We start from the raw sequence: 14,239 nt of genomic DNA on the forward strand, positions 1-14,239 counted from the left end.
CCCTGAGCCTGTCCCTGCAAGCTCACTGTGTCACCGCTTCAGTGGACACTAACATGTTGGGACTGGTTAGCATCCCTTTCACCGCGTTGTTACATATAATTCTCTGCTCTGACTTACTCATACTTACGTCTGTATAAGGAGCAGCTTCAGTTCAATTTAAGCTTTGAATGAGGTGAGACAGAATTAAGGTTAAAATGCTGCAGAAACATAATAAAAGCAACAGAATGATAACAGTGAAACTGCAACAAATCAAATACTAGAAATGTGTTTGTCCATTTCTAAATGTGTTTTCATTCCCAATGATATCACTGATATGTAACCTGATTATTGTGAAATGTTCCTCCAGCCCTTTCTTTTTAGTACCACATACTTTTCTAGCCTACATACTTCCCCAACTTTTTGAGACATTTTATAACTGTTAAGTTAAACTTTTCTCAGTTTAAACATTTGAAATGTTTTCTATGTTCTGTAGTTCATAAAATATGGGCTTTTTAAGTTGGCAGAGAACTGCATCCTGTTTCACATTTACATTTCAAACAGTAACACATTTTACTCAGAAGTTTGAAGTTTGGAATTTGTCTTTTCTTCAACTTTCAATACCCTAAAAGCAGACTTTAAATGTGATCCTGAACCACTCCCAGGACAGATGAGATATATAATGGCTCCTGTTTGCTGTGCTGAACCTTTGCTGCCCTGATGTAATACCCAGTTTGACCAGTGGATGGTAGCAGACTTTGAATGTGTGTGTGCTGGTTCAGAAGGTATGAGTCAGTAAGAGCCACGTGTTGATAAGTTTATAGTTTATGAGACACTGAAACACTTAATCTCTCTGTTTTCATTATAACTTACTAAGTGTTACACTCTGAACATTATTCAGAGAGAAGAAAATGAAAATCCTTTCATCAGTCAAAGATTAACAATCTGCTAACAGCAATATGGTTACTCTTCTCTGTACTTGATTACACACATTTGAAAATGTTTATGACAATTTACTGAAGTTTCAATGAGTAAATTTCAGGATTTTTGCCTACAGCAGTGAAACTTTTCCAAAAGAAACCCATCAGATTTTGTGTTTCATCAGATTCGTAATGGCACCGGATATCGGTACCCATTCCTAATTGCAACATGGCATTTTGGGTCTTCTAACTAAAACAGGAAAATGGGAACATAAATAGTGTATAGTGTGTATGTGAGGAGCAGGATTTTGAATTCAATTCTGGATTTAACAGGAAGCCAATGAAGGGAAGCCAAAACAGGAGAAATCTGCTCTCTCTTTCTAGTCCCTGTCAGGACTCTTGCTGCAGCATTTTGGATCAGCTGAAGGCTTTTCAGCGAGTTTTTAGGACATCCTGATAATAAAGAATTACAGTAGTCCAGCCTGGAAGTAATAAATGCATGAACTAGTTTTTCAGCGTCACTCTGAGACAGGATATTTCTAATTTTAGAGATGTTGTGCAAATGGAAGAAAGCAGTCCTACATATTTGTTTAATATGTGCGTTGAAGGACATGTCCTGGTCAAAGATGACTCCAAGGTTCCTCACAGCATTACTGGAGGCCAAGGTAATGCCATCCAGAGTAAGAATCTGGTTAGATACCATATTTCTAAGATTTTCAGGGCCGAGTACAATAACCTCAGTTTTATCTGAATTAAGAAGCAGAAAGTTAGCGGCCATCCAGGTCTTTATGTCTTTAAGACATTCCTGCAGTTTAACAGAATTGGTCCTAGCACCGAACCCTGTGGAACCCCATAATTGACCTTAGTGTGTGAAGAGGACTCTCCATTTACATGAACAAATTGGAGTCTATTAGATAGATATGATACAAAGCACTGCAGCACAGTACCTGTAATACCTACAGCATGGTCTAATCGCTCTAATAGGATATTATGGTCAACAATATCGAACGCTGCACTAATGTCAGAGGCCATAAGAAGATCATTTGTAACCTTCACTAAAGCTGTTTCTGTGCTGTGATGAGCTCTGAAACCTGACTGAAACTCTTCAAATAAGCCATTCCTCTGCAGATCATCTGTTAGCTGTTTGACAACTACTCTTTCAAGGATGTTTGATATGAAAGGAAGGTTGGAGATTGGCCTATAATTAGCTAAGACTGCTGGGTCTAGAGATGGCTTTTTGAGTAAAGGTTTAACTACAGCCAGCTTGAAGGCCTGTGGTACATAGCCGATTATTAGAGATAGGTTGATGATATTTAAGATTGAAGCATTAATTAATGGCAGGACTTCTTTGAGCAGTTTTGTAGGAATGGGGTCTAAAAGACACGTTGATGGTTTGGAGGAAGTAATTATTGAAGTTAACTCAGAAAGATCAATTGGAGAAAAAGAGTCTAAATGACTTAGATGGTCTGAATCTGAACACTATATAATACCGACTGTAGGCTCAGCAGAGGTAGCATCTGCAGACCACAGATGGTCTAAACATCTGCAGAGGATGGAGAGTAGATATACAGGATGAAGAATTTTGAATATAAAGCTGCAAGGCAGAAGGAAAAGAGGAATATGCATAGAAAATTAATGGAAAGTAAAGGAAGGCATGCAGACGGTTGATCTGCTGTGGTGACTGCTAAAAGGAGCACCTGAAAGAAGACAAAGAAGAAGAGCATCATATAAAATCTTTATCATCATCTTCTTGTGAGTCTCTGTCGAGGTGTGGTAAGTTCCCAGATTGTGCGGTAGATGAGCAGGTTATTACAGCAGTTTGGTAACAGGTTCAAAATACATGGTGGAAATCATCAAGTGTATACCTGATGTGCTTATGGAGGATAGAGCCAAAGGCAAGGTCTAACCAAGCAGCATACAGATCTGCTTTGCTGCACTTCACTGTCTGGATTAACTCCCAGATCACTGCAGATTATTCCATGGAGCCAGGATATTCCAGGATGCCTGCTTTCTGACAGCTTGTCAGCTGGTCATACATTTATCCAAGATGGAGAAACTGAATTTTTTTCCCTACATATTCAGCAAGGAAATGCCTCTAAACTGAATAAAGTCTCTGGAGTTTTGTTCCCTTGAAATTAAGGTGTCAACCATTTTGCACCATGATTATGGTATGGTCTGAGGCTTCCACACTATCACCATAAGCCTCTATAGCGCATTCACAAGCATAAGACAGCTCTTAAACACACTTTCTTTGGGTCAGGTGCATGTTGTGTGTTCCAAGATCGCCATATTAATTTCCTCAAGAGGAACAGTTTTTTAACCAGCTAGTGGATTTCCTTTTCCCAGTTGTCTTCTGAGGCATGTCTTGGAAAGCAGCTGCTCCCCTCAGCATATATGAGACGGCTGCATGTGCTCAACTCAAAGGCTGTGTTGCCTCTCAGAGGGTTCTGCAGGGGTGCAGAGACTCTCCTTGAAGCTTCTCTAAGCAGCCCTCTCACTGACATCTGGATGTATTTTTCATTTGGTTTTCTTGTGGGCTCTGTGCTAGTGAAATGAGTCTCCCGCAGTGAGACGAGTATAGCTTTCCTATACAGCTGCAGAGTTCAGATCAATAGCACTTTTGTGCTTAACCAAGTAATCTCTTTGTCTAACCCGCTAGCGCTCGTGCAAGTTTGCATCTGTTTTTTCCACCAAACCTATACGCAGACTATGGAAAGTTGTTATTTTAGACCATTTGCAATTGATTTCTCTTATGAATCTGTTTGCTAGGTCCATCTTCTATTTTGTCTCTTGACAGACAATTGGGTTTTCTCATTGTTCTCCTTGTATTTTGTCTGGGCATCCAAGTAGTCAATGCTACATGGGTGTGTGGAATGTGTAACTACCCTTAGAATCGAACTGGGAGAGATAGTTGGGTTGCTCCGAAAAATTTCCAGGTTCTTCTGGGGGATCCTAAGATCCTCCACTTTGCTGAAGTAACTTCTGCAGATATCCACTCGATTGCCAATGAACTGTCCTCACCTATCCATTTATGAGAGTTTAATGGATTTGTCTTATTCAAATGAATATTTTATAACAGAACTGTGATAGCTTCTGAAACTCCTATTTAGGTTCTAAGTAAAATGCAACCTGACCCTAAAAACTAAGTCATACCCAACCAGCAGACAACTTAAAGAGGTCAAACTTGTCATTCACAAAGCAGATGTAACACCCATTTATACCAGTGGATGGGAGAAGACTTTAAATGTAAATCATGCCCATTCCAAGCTACACTTAGGTTATCAGACCGATCTCTTTACTGGTTTAGGGGCCATTATCCAGAGCAAGGTCCAGTCTGAGTCATTTGTTATGCATTTTATCAGAAACTGAAACATTTTCAGCTCTCTCTTGAAAAGCTGCTACAAGAAAATTTTCAGGACTTTTGCAATGTTAGCTGTGCTGGTTGGTTTCTGGGTGAAATAGTCTTAAAGACACACATCCTGTATTGAATCATTTCTTTGAAGATTACAGCTAAGGCCATGCTCGTTTTAGTCTGCATTGTTTTTTTCCACTGAAGGCAGCCATCTGTCACTTAGCCAGAATGAAGTCAACTTTTTCATGTGAAATTTTCGTGAAACCCACATAACCAGGTGAGAAAACCAAAGTAAGATCAAAACTTTATTGATCTTCATAAAACTGAACATCAAACACAAATAAATATAAATATCACTAAACTTATTGTGGACTTAAATAGATATCTAAATATTTATATTGTTCCTGAAGATTATGGAGGAAGATACAATTTTGAAAATATGATGTGGTTTTAAAGTGACAAAAACACAGGAAACATATGAAAATCAAGTGGAGGTACTGTGGTCTGAGGTGCTGCAGGGAGCAGTGAGAGACGAGCAGTGTGCATCAGTGGTTGGACTGGTGGTTGATGATGTCCATCCAAAGTAGTTTTCAATTTCACATCACTTCACTGAAGCGTAGATAACATCTGACTCTGGTTTAAAGTGTGAACACAAACACAGATCAAACAGAAGGAAACATGATTCTGTCCCTCACACACAGTCCTGACTTTGCTGGAAACCACATCAGCTGCAAATCACAATGTGAATCTGTCGTGCAAATGCTGTACTTCCTTATTTGAGTTTGCTATTGTGAGTGCAAAAGTGCATTCTTCCTAAAAAGCATTGTTACACTTAATTCAAATATCTCAATGGTACTCATAACTGGGACTTCAGCCAAATATTCATGAATGTGGATGTTTCACACGCCGTTCACTCACAGCAGGTGGCAGCTGGCCGGATTGGACAAATGGACGAAGCTAAATAAATAAGGACCGTATTCTACTAATGAGTGCTCTTAATTTGCACTTCGGCTGGAAGAAGAGTGGAAGCATAAATAGAAACTGTAATGTTCTTTTTCAAATTAAATGAAAGAACTATAAAAACCATCACCCTCTACCTGAGCTTTTGACTCACATGTATTGCACATGAACTGATGCCATTATTAGAAACTTTGGTCGTTTTCAGTGTGAACATTTACCTCTGGAACATGAGCTGTATGACAGGAAATGAAATGTCTGCCTAAAGATGAAGATAAAGAAAAGCTGTACCTGTGGTTGTCTTTGGGCTGATGGTTGTTTGTCCATAACTGCCAGGTTTTTTTCTCACTATTGAGTAAACTAAAGCTGAATCATCCTCTGCAAAATAAAGAAAAAAAAAAGAAAAAAAAAGGAAAAAATGTTATTGATGCTTATGTAGCTTTATGAAAATATTAAATAATGATCTTTGTATAACTTTTATAAATAGCAGCAGGTTTTCAAAAGGGTTTTTTTTCCACTTCTTAAGATCATAGCTGTGAACCAGCAAAGGACTGGTGGGTGTTCGTGTGAAAGGAGAACATGGACGACCACAAAGCCTTTTTCGATGCAGGCTGATGCACTTTACCACGGAGGACAAAGCAAACACTTTCTCATCATGAACGCTATTGTTAGCTAAAGCAGGGCACTCTGTGGTGAGAATCGGCATCAGACTGTAGCTAACTGAAATCAAAAACAGGAAGCTGCTGCTGTGGTTTTAAATGCAGAACTTTAAGAAGTCTGAAAAGACACAAAGAACTGTGTCAAAGGAAGTTTGTTCTGTTGATTTAAACTCTCAAGTGTATCCTGCTAATCCTGCTAAAAAGTTGTGCGTGCACTGAGGAGCACAAGGTAGCAAACTGACCTTGAAGTGACTTTTGCTGTAAATTGGCTGTGGTATAAATTATTCACCTGAAACTGAATCTGTGTCTAATCTGAGCTGCATTTTGGATTTATTGAAATTTTGGAGTTATTGCTCCTCTACAGCACTGCCGATGTTCTCTGGGCCAAAAATGGACTAAAAGTCTGTAAATTTTGTTAAGGCCAAATGAGGTTAAAAGAAAACTGGTGATTTGAACCAAAGTCCTCGGGAACAGTTGAATTAGCAGCATTAGGTGATGATCTCATGTTTCAAATCCAAAGACACAGAGTGTATTTTATTTTCAGGAGGCTCACATTCCTTACCCTCCCTAAGAAGATCAATGCTAGGAATACTGACAAGTCCACCCATTAATCAAACCTTGGATAAAACAAAAAACAGTTCAGCCTACATCCTGGTCATGGAAAACTGGACAGGCTCTACATCCTCTGGGATAAAAGTGTGCAAGATAGTTAGCCCAGTTAGTTTATGTATTTTTTTTTTTGGTATTTGGAGAATACTTTCAGCCAAGACGGATGTCCTGTTGGTGGCACTTCAGAGGTCTCAGACCTGCTGTTGTGGATACTTTTTGGGTCAATCAGAAAGTAATTTATTACATATCCTACATTACTTATGTTCAAGGTAGTGTACTAGGTTACTTAAGTGCTCACTGAAGAAAGTACTTCATTAAACTACTTGGTACTCCCTAAAATAACCTGAAATGCATTGTCTAATAATTAGAAGTTAGCAATATAAACCTACAGTCCCAAACATTGATGTAAATCCCTATTATCCCATGACAAGCTCTGGTCCTTTGCTGCTTTGCTGGCATCACAACCAATGGGTCACATCAGGGCTGTTGTTTGCAAAAGAAAAAAACCCAACAGAAACGAGCATCATTATTACCTGTGCTTTCTTGTGTTCCTTCTGCTTGACTGTTTGATATTTTGATTTCACTCTCTGTGATGCCATCTTCTACTGCCATATCGTGATATGCTGAAATGCAACAGTGAAGTTATTTACTGTAAATATTATAGAAAAAAAATTAATCTAAAGAAACTGACCTTCAGGTTTCCTGTGACGACATAGTCTTACCAGCAGAACCAGTAACACCAGTAGAACCACAACACAAACTGATGACAACACAGGAATTACAGGATAAAAGAGTGATGTAGGAAGAGTGATGGAGGTGGAACCAGGAGGAGAGGTGGATGTAGGTGGAGGTGTGGTGGTGTGTTTGTCTAAAATAAAGCAAACACAGTCATTAAGTTGTCGTCACATTGTGAATGTTGAAACCTGCAGAAACACAGACAGGTGAGTGTGTCACCTGTGACAGTGATCCAGCTGGATGGAGACTCTCCATGACCGCTGATGTCACACTTGTAGAGGCCTTCATCAGACCTGGAAACATGCTGGATGGTCATGTGACCTGTAGGCTGCTTCCTGATGAGGGAGCCATCTTTATAGAAAGCAGCTGGGAGGTTGGAGGGAGTGGTCTTTGTTTTACAGAGCAGAGTGACGTCATCTCCCTCCATCACAGGGAGGACAGGACTCTGCAGGATCACTGATCCACCTCAACACAGAGACAAACTACAGCATTTCATCCATTTACACACAGCTTCATCAACACTAACTCCACACACTCAGCTTACCAGTGACTGTCAGGTTAACCATGTTACTGATGGGACCCTCTCTGGACTCACACCAGTAAACTCCACTGTCTCGTTCAACGATGTAGCTGATGTCACAGGAAGAGTTAACTGATGTTCCCCACCCATCTCCACACTGAGTCCTCTGTTGTTTGCTTGTGTTTCTCCTCAGAGTCCATCCAGCAGAGCTGTCGTCCTCCTCACAGCTCAGAGACACAAAGTCTCCTTTAAAAAACTGGGATCTGCTGGGGCTCACAGTCAGACGAGCTGTGAGGGTTAAAATGAAAAATGATGATTTTTTACAAATATGATGCCAAATTGAAATAATTGCTTTGCAGAATAATTCATTCATATATAAAGCTGAGATCCATTGTGAAACATGAACCCAATCAGGTCACATCAGTGAGCATTTATCAGGTTTAAACTGTGACAGAAGAAGGTTACTGACCTTGGTTTGTTGTGCAGCTCAGCAGTGAGATCAGAACTAAAGAGAAATGACACTCAGGTTGATTTGAGGTGAACATAAAGAACAACTCCACACAAACTGACAAACACACAAACTCGTCTGTCTTTTGGTATATCTGCACATTTGCTACCAAAAACATGTTTCTATATCATTTGGACATGCGACTCTCTTTGATACATCTCGGATGAAATCTACACAGCAAGCATGCTGGAAAATCAGCTGTATCCACTGCAGATTAAACTTCTGGCTGCTCCTTTATTCAGAAGAGGTCACCACAGCAGGCACCTCCACATTTTTTATTTGGTAAAGATGTCCTTCCTAATGAAAGCTCAAAGAATTTTTTTAACTTCCCAGGGAGCTAGGAATTATTCACTTGTCAAGCCAATCTGTTAAATACCACAATGTAAAACTATCACCTATACAACTAATGGCAAACCTTTGAGCACAGAAAGCTCAGAAGGTAGAGTGCTTGCCCCATGATCCGAAGGTTGGGGTTCACTGAACAGCTACCCTGAGGTATCCCTGAGCAAGGTATCGTCTGTACCCACTGCTCCCCATGTGCTGTATTGGTGGCTGCCCACTTCTTCACTGTTTGAATGGATTAAATGCAGAGGCCTAATTGCAGAATTTGCAACTAACTACACTATGAGTAAACACAAAATATCCACTTTTTAAAAATAACCCAGTAAAGTCATGTGTCCACTGTGCAGCTGTGTTGATATAATGAGTGAATGATTTGATCTTTTCACTGCCTGCTGTGTTTCCTCGACTCCTGAGCAAAGATAAAGAGTCAGTTCAGACCTGCAGTTGGTCCTCGTGGTGTTTTGAACTTGAATTCAGCCTGATTTGTTTTTCATGTCTTCTCCTCCATCATCAGTTATCAGGAGAGCAGACAGTCAAAGTACAAGAATTCAAACAAACACAGAGATTCTACTTACAGAGCAGACACAGCACAGATGTTTCCTTCATCGTCCTTCTCACTCATTTCAGCTTTTTTTCATTTCTCTCACTGACACCAAGTAAAGCCCGCCCTCTTCCTCTGAGCAGGGGTTTTTTGTAGTGGCTCAAAGACAGTGGTGGAGAACTACCATTTTTGGATTGTCCAAAGATAACATCATTTGAAAATATAACTACAAACACACTCTAGTGAACATTGTCTTACAATGCTTTCAATAAAAACAGTTACTGAAAGCTGCTTCACATACAAGACCAGAAATTCAGAAAAAGTGAGTACAGAAAAAGGCCTCTGTGGTGAGTAAGCAAAGACAGAAATGCTAGTGGCATGCGGTGACCTTTACAGGCCCACACACACAAAACATTTACCTCGACTATTTAACAAGACAAAATGAACCAGACTAAAAATGTACCTATTTTGTATACACTGACAGCCTCCCACAACATATCTTCACCTGAAGATATGTAAAATATTGGCTTTATATACAATATTACCAAACATACCAAAAACACATTTACCACTACCTAAAAGTATTTAGAATCTTTTCCTAGAGAAAAAGTAAATAAAACACAATGACAACACAGAACCACACTAAAAGCTGCATCATTGTATGTATGCCATTTGTTGGTGGCTTCTAATTGTCCCAGTGAAATAGATTTTTCAATTTGATAGTATCAATATTCAATATCAGTTCAATTTTATTTTATTTATATAGCACCAAATCACTACAACAATCACTTCAAGGCATCCAGTGTTGGGGAGTACCAGAATACCAGTACCAGCATTACGTATTTAAAATACAAAATATGAGTAACTGTATTCTGTTACAGTTACCATTTAAAAAAGGTGATCATCAGAATACAGTTACTTTGTTGAAATAAATGGAATACACAGCGGTCATTACCTGTTTCGTATGTTAGACATTCTCCTCTCTATTCCTTCTCCAATTTTGGTAATTAAGTGCATTTGAGCGCAAGTTTAGCTCGGTTGTATGAGCAGCCAACCATAAGGTGCATGGGTGAAAGCGGCTGATTTGAGTCCGGGTCTGACCTGTGATCTCCCCCCCCCCTTATTTTTAAATGGGCTTTGGAGCGTGATGTCACAGGAGGGGGCGTGGCCGCCGAGGCGCCCTTTTAGCAGGCCAAACAAAGGGCTAAAGAAGCGAAAGCATCAGCAATGGTTCGCACTTGCTGTGTTGTCGGTTGTAATGTTAGATCGCACGATCGGGAAGGGAATAAGGTGGAAAATGGGCTCCCTTTTTATTCTCATGGGACTTCATGTAGCGGATGTTACCAAAAGAAGGCATCTAGCCTGGATAGCAGCTGTGAGACGAGCTGATATCCAGTTCTCTACCATCCCCAGATATCTGTTGGTGTGCTCCAGACATTTTCATTCAGGCAATTCAGAGTTGCTAATTGTTTTTCATTATTGCAGCAAACCAGCCGATGAAATGAATGAAACAAATCATGACTGGGTTCTAACACTACACATGGGGCGCTATGAAATCCCTGCTTCAAACTACATGCTACATATCACCACGCCAATCAGATTACTTCTTCCATGTGAGGGTGAAGAGGTGACCCTCCTGGATAAGATGGTGAAGGTTTGCTGTATTATGGTGAACATTTGCCCCAGTGTTGTAGTTAAACCGGGGAAAATGCTCTTGTTAAATAGTCTTAAAAGTCTTGTGCTGTATAATGTAGCAAAAGAGACAGTAAATTACAGAATGCTAGTAGTGGGTGATATTATTTAAATGCTGTCATGATTTTATGTGAACATTTTGTCATTTGTAAATTATAAACGACATGGATTCTACATTGTAACTGATGTGATGTTCTACAAAGTGGTTTTATTTTAAAAAAAAGACAAACATTTGTTTGTTTCTTTATTCAACTTTTGAACAGTGGTACTTAGTAAGTACCAGAGATGGGCAGTAACGCGTTACTTGTAACGCGTTACTGTAATCTGATTACTTTTTTCAAGTAACGAGTAATGTAAGGGATTACTATTGCAAAAACGGTAATTAGATTACCGTTACTTTCACGTAGGAACGCTGCATTACTGCGTTACTAAAACCGTGATTTTTTTGCGAGAACGTCTCATGACAGTGACGTAAGCGAGTGCGACGTTCGTGACAACAGCTGTCTGCAGATCATAATATATCGAGTGCGGGACAGAGTGTAGCATGCAGCGTTTAAAGCGTGGAAGTACTGACCTTACTTTGAGTTTGATTCCATAAAAAGTGACAAAAACATTAGTGTCCGTTGTGCGTGGGAAGAAAACTTCTTTTTACAGCGAAAAAACCCCTAAACTTCCAAGCAAGCACCGAGTGTACTACGACGTAATGTGAAATTCACAGAGAAACTCGCGGATTCTTCCACTGACCGCTGCGGCACACCTGCACCAGGGTAAACCTCCTCCGCCTACCCCAGTCCTGCTTTACAGGTGAAAATAGAGCAACAGGACCGCTGAGTCTTTGATTTTATTTATTTTCTGCTGTGTTTTACTTTCATCTATTTGAAAGAGTGAGTGTAAACACAAAAAAATATTTTATTTTATGTGCTGGAATGTGCAGAAAATAGGTTTAAATGTTAAACAAGTTTCTTCCAGTCAGAGAATGTTGCATATAATTTAATTTTTGCTTGATGCATAAAGTTAAAAGATTAAAACTAATAAAACAAGTTTTAAAAAGAGACTTTTCCATTTGATTACATTTTGTATGATGAATTATGCAGAAAAAGTAGAATTGGGCTGAAAGATCTATCGTTTTATCACCTATTCAGGTTGTAAATCGTCTTTTTAAAAAGTAACTAAGTAACTAAGTAATCGATTACTTTTGAAAATAAGTAATCAGTAAAGTAACGGGATTACTTTTTGGGGGAAGTAATCAGTAATTAGTAACTGATTACTTTTTTCAAGTAACTTGACCAACACTGGTAAGTACATATTCAGTAAATGTAAATTATTTACATGGCCCACTAAATAAAACATTATGGGTTATTCAGAACAGAACTATGCTTGGAGAAATATTTTCCTATCAGTTGAGATAACTCCACAGTAGCAGGTGGAATTTTTCTTTTTTGAGGACGGCTTCTTTTACCTGTCACTACGAATGGTCTGTTTATGTTTTGATCAAGAGCCTTTTTTTAGGCAGCTGAAGAGGAGAAGTCTATCTTATGGCCAACCTCTGGCTGTATCTTGGTCATATTACCAGGCAAAACCCAGTATGCAGGTTCATCTGTAACAGTCCTCATGCCACAGATCAACACTGTTGCTTCTACTTTGAACAGAAGAGCAGCGACATGGCTGCAGGTCTCCACGACTCCGGTTATACAGCTGCAGTGGGCGGCTTCAACCTTCCCTGTGATGCTCACAATGACCCTGCAATGCTGGTTCATTCAGTCTTTGAGAGTGCAGCACCTGAAATACACACGAAGTTCATTTAATGACAAGAACTATAAGCCAAGGCCGACACAGATGTGTTTTATCTACTTTCAAATCCATTTATCATAAATGTAACAAATAAAGTGTTTAGAAAGTTAGCACATACATGTAATTTTTTATCTTTTTATGTATCCATCTATAGAACACTGCATGTTATATTCTAAATCTGCCTGTTTTTTTTGTTTTTGTTTTTTTGAGTAACAATTTTTGCATCCGGACGCAATCTGTCTCTATAACGTCCTTTTTCTTTTGAGCTGCTTTTAAGTATGGTTCATAGCAATCTTCCTTCCAACACAGTGTGTTTGTTCTGATTCGTGGCCTGCTAAAATGGTGCCGTGCTCCCACAATGCATTGCGGCATGACGTCAACTCCAAAGCCCTATACTCACTTTCCCTCTGGGATTAAGTTTCTCTGATTCTGATTCTGACCCAAAGAAAACACACAATAAGAGGCTCTAATGTGAGCATCCTTTTAATGTTGGTGGCATCAATTACACAATGGACCTGGAGCCAGCACATCAGAGCCAGTAGTAAACAGGCAGCAATGCATTTCTTACTTGGAAATTCTGACACTACTTCACATTTAAAGGGCAAAATCTGCCCGTGCAATGCAAACTATGTTTGCCATCAACCAAGCTGCTCTCAGAAACATCTGAAAGTAAGTTCTATACTTCCAGATTAGCCTACTGCAACTACCTTTTTTGAGTTGTGGTAGCTACCTGAGTTATGTCCCACTTCAGTACCTTCGATGTACTATTGCTGTGTAATTTATTACTATTTCTGAAGGCTAACACCTTATCTTATGTTAACATCTTATGTTAACTTACGTTAACATAAGTCTTTGCTCCTCTACAGTAAATATATTGTCTGTTCAAAGAGATTTGGGCTTAAAAGCCAAATGGTAGAGAAAAATAAACAACAATTTGCAGGATGTGATTGCTACATTCATGTAGTTGTAAAAAGCATGACAATATAATAAGGAATCCAAAGTATTCAGAATACGTTACTCTCATTGAGTAACGTAACAGAATATGTTACAAAATACATTTTGGTGCATGTATTCAGTAATCTGTAGTGGAATACATTTTAGAAGTAATTTAAAGTTTACAACTAAAGAGCAATATCAGAAAATTACATATCTATTTTTTTAAATAAACAGGTAAAAATGTGAACTTAATTGTAAATGAACACTGATGGTAAAAAATAACATGACTGTTGCTGTTTTATTATCACATTATAATTTTGACAGTGTCATGAAACTCCATGAAACTCCATTTTAAAAATGAGCACTATTCAAGTGAACATTTTAAAAACATCACACATGGTGTCACACTGAACAAATGAAATAAAAACTGCTGAATTATATGTAGCACACACTAATAATCTGTCGTGGTCCCTGTGTCACTCATGACGGCTACAGGTTTTGTTTATGTTTTGCTCTCTCTCCCTCGTCGTGTCCAAATTCATGGGCTGCATCTTCCTGAGGATCCGGCCTTCTACATGGGTCTACGTGGGCCGGGTCCTCAGAAGGTCGGGTAGGCTGGAAGCAAACGGCTGTCTAGCCTTCAGATTTGCGTCACCGCTGTCTCGGTGGAGTTTAATAAACTCGGCCGTCTGCTCCTTGCT

The sequence above is a fragment of the Oreochromis niloticus genome, linkage group LG3 (assembly GCF_001858045.2).
Source record: "Oreochromis niloticus isolate F11D_XX linkage group LG3, O_niloticus_UMD_NMBU, whole genome shotgun sequence".
NCBI lineage: Eukaryota > Metazoa > Chordata > Actinopteri > Cichliformes > Cichlidae > Oreochromis > Oreochromis niloticus.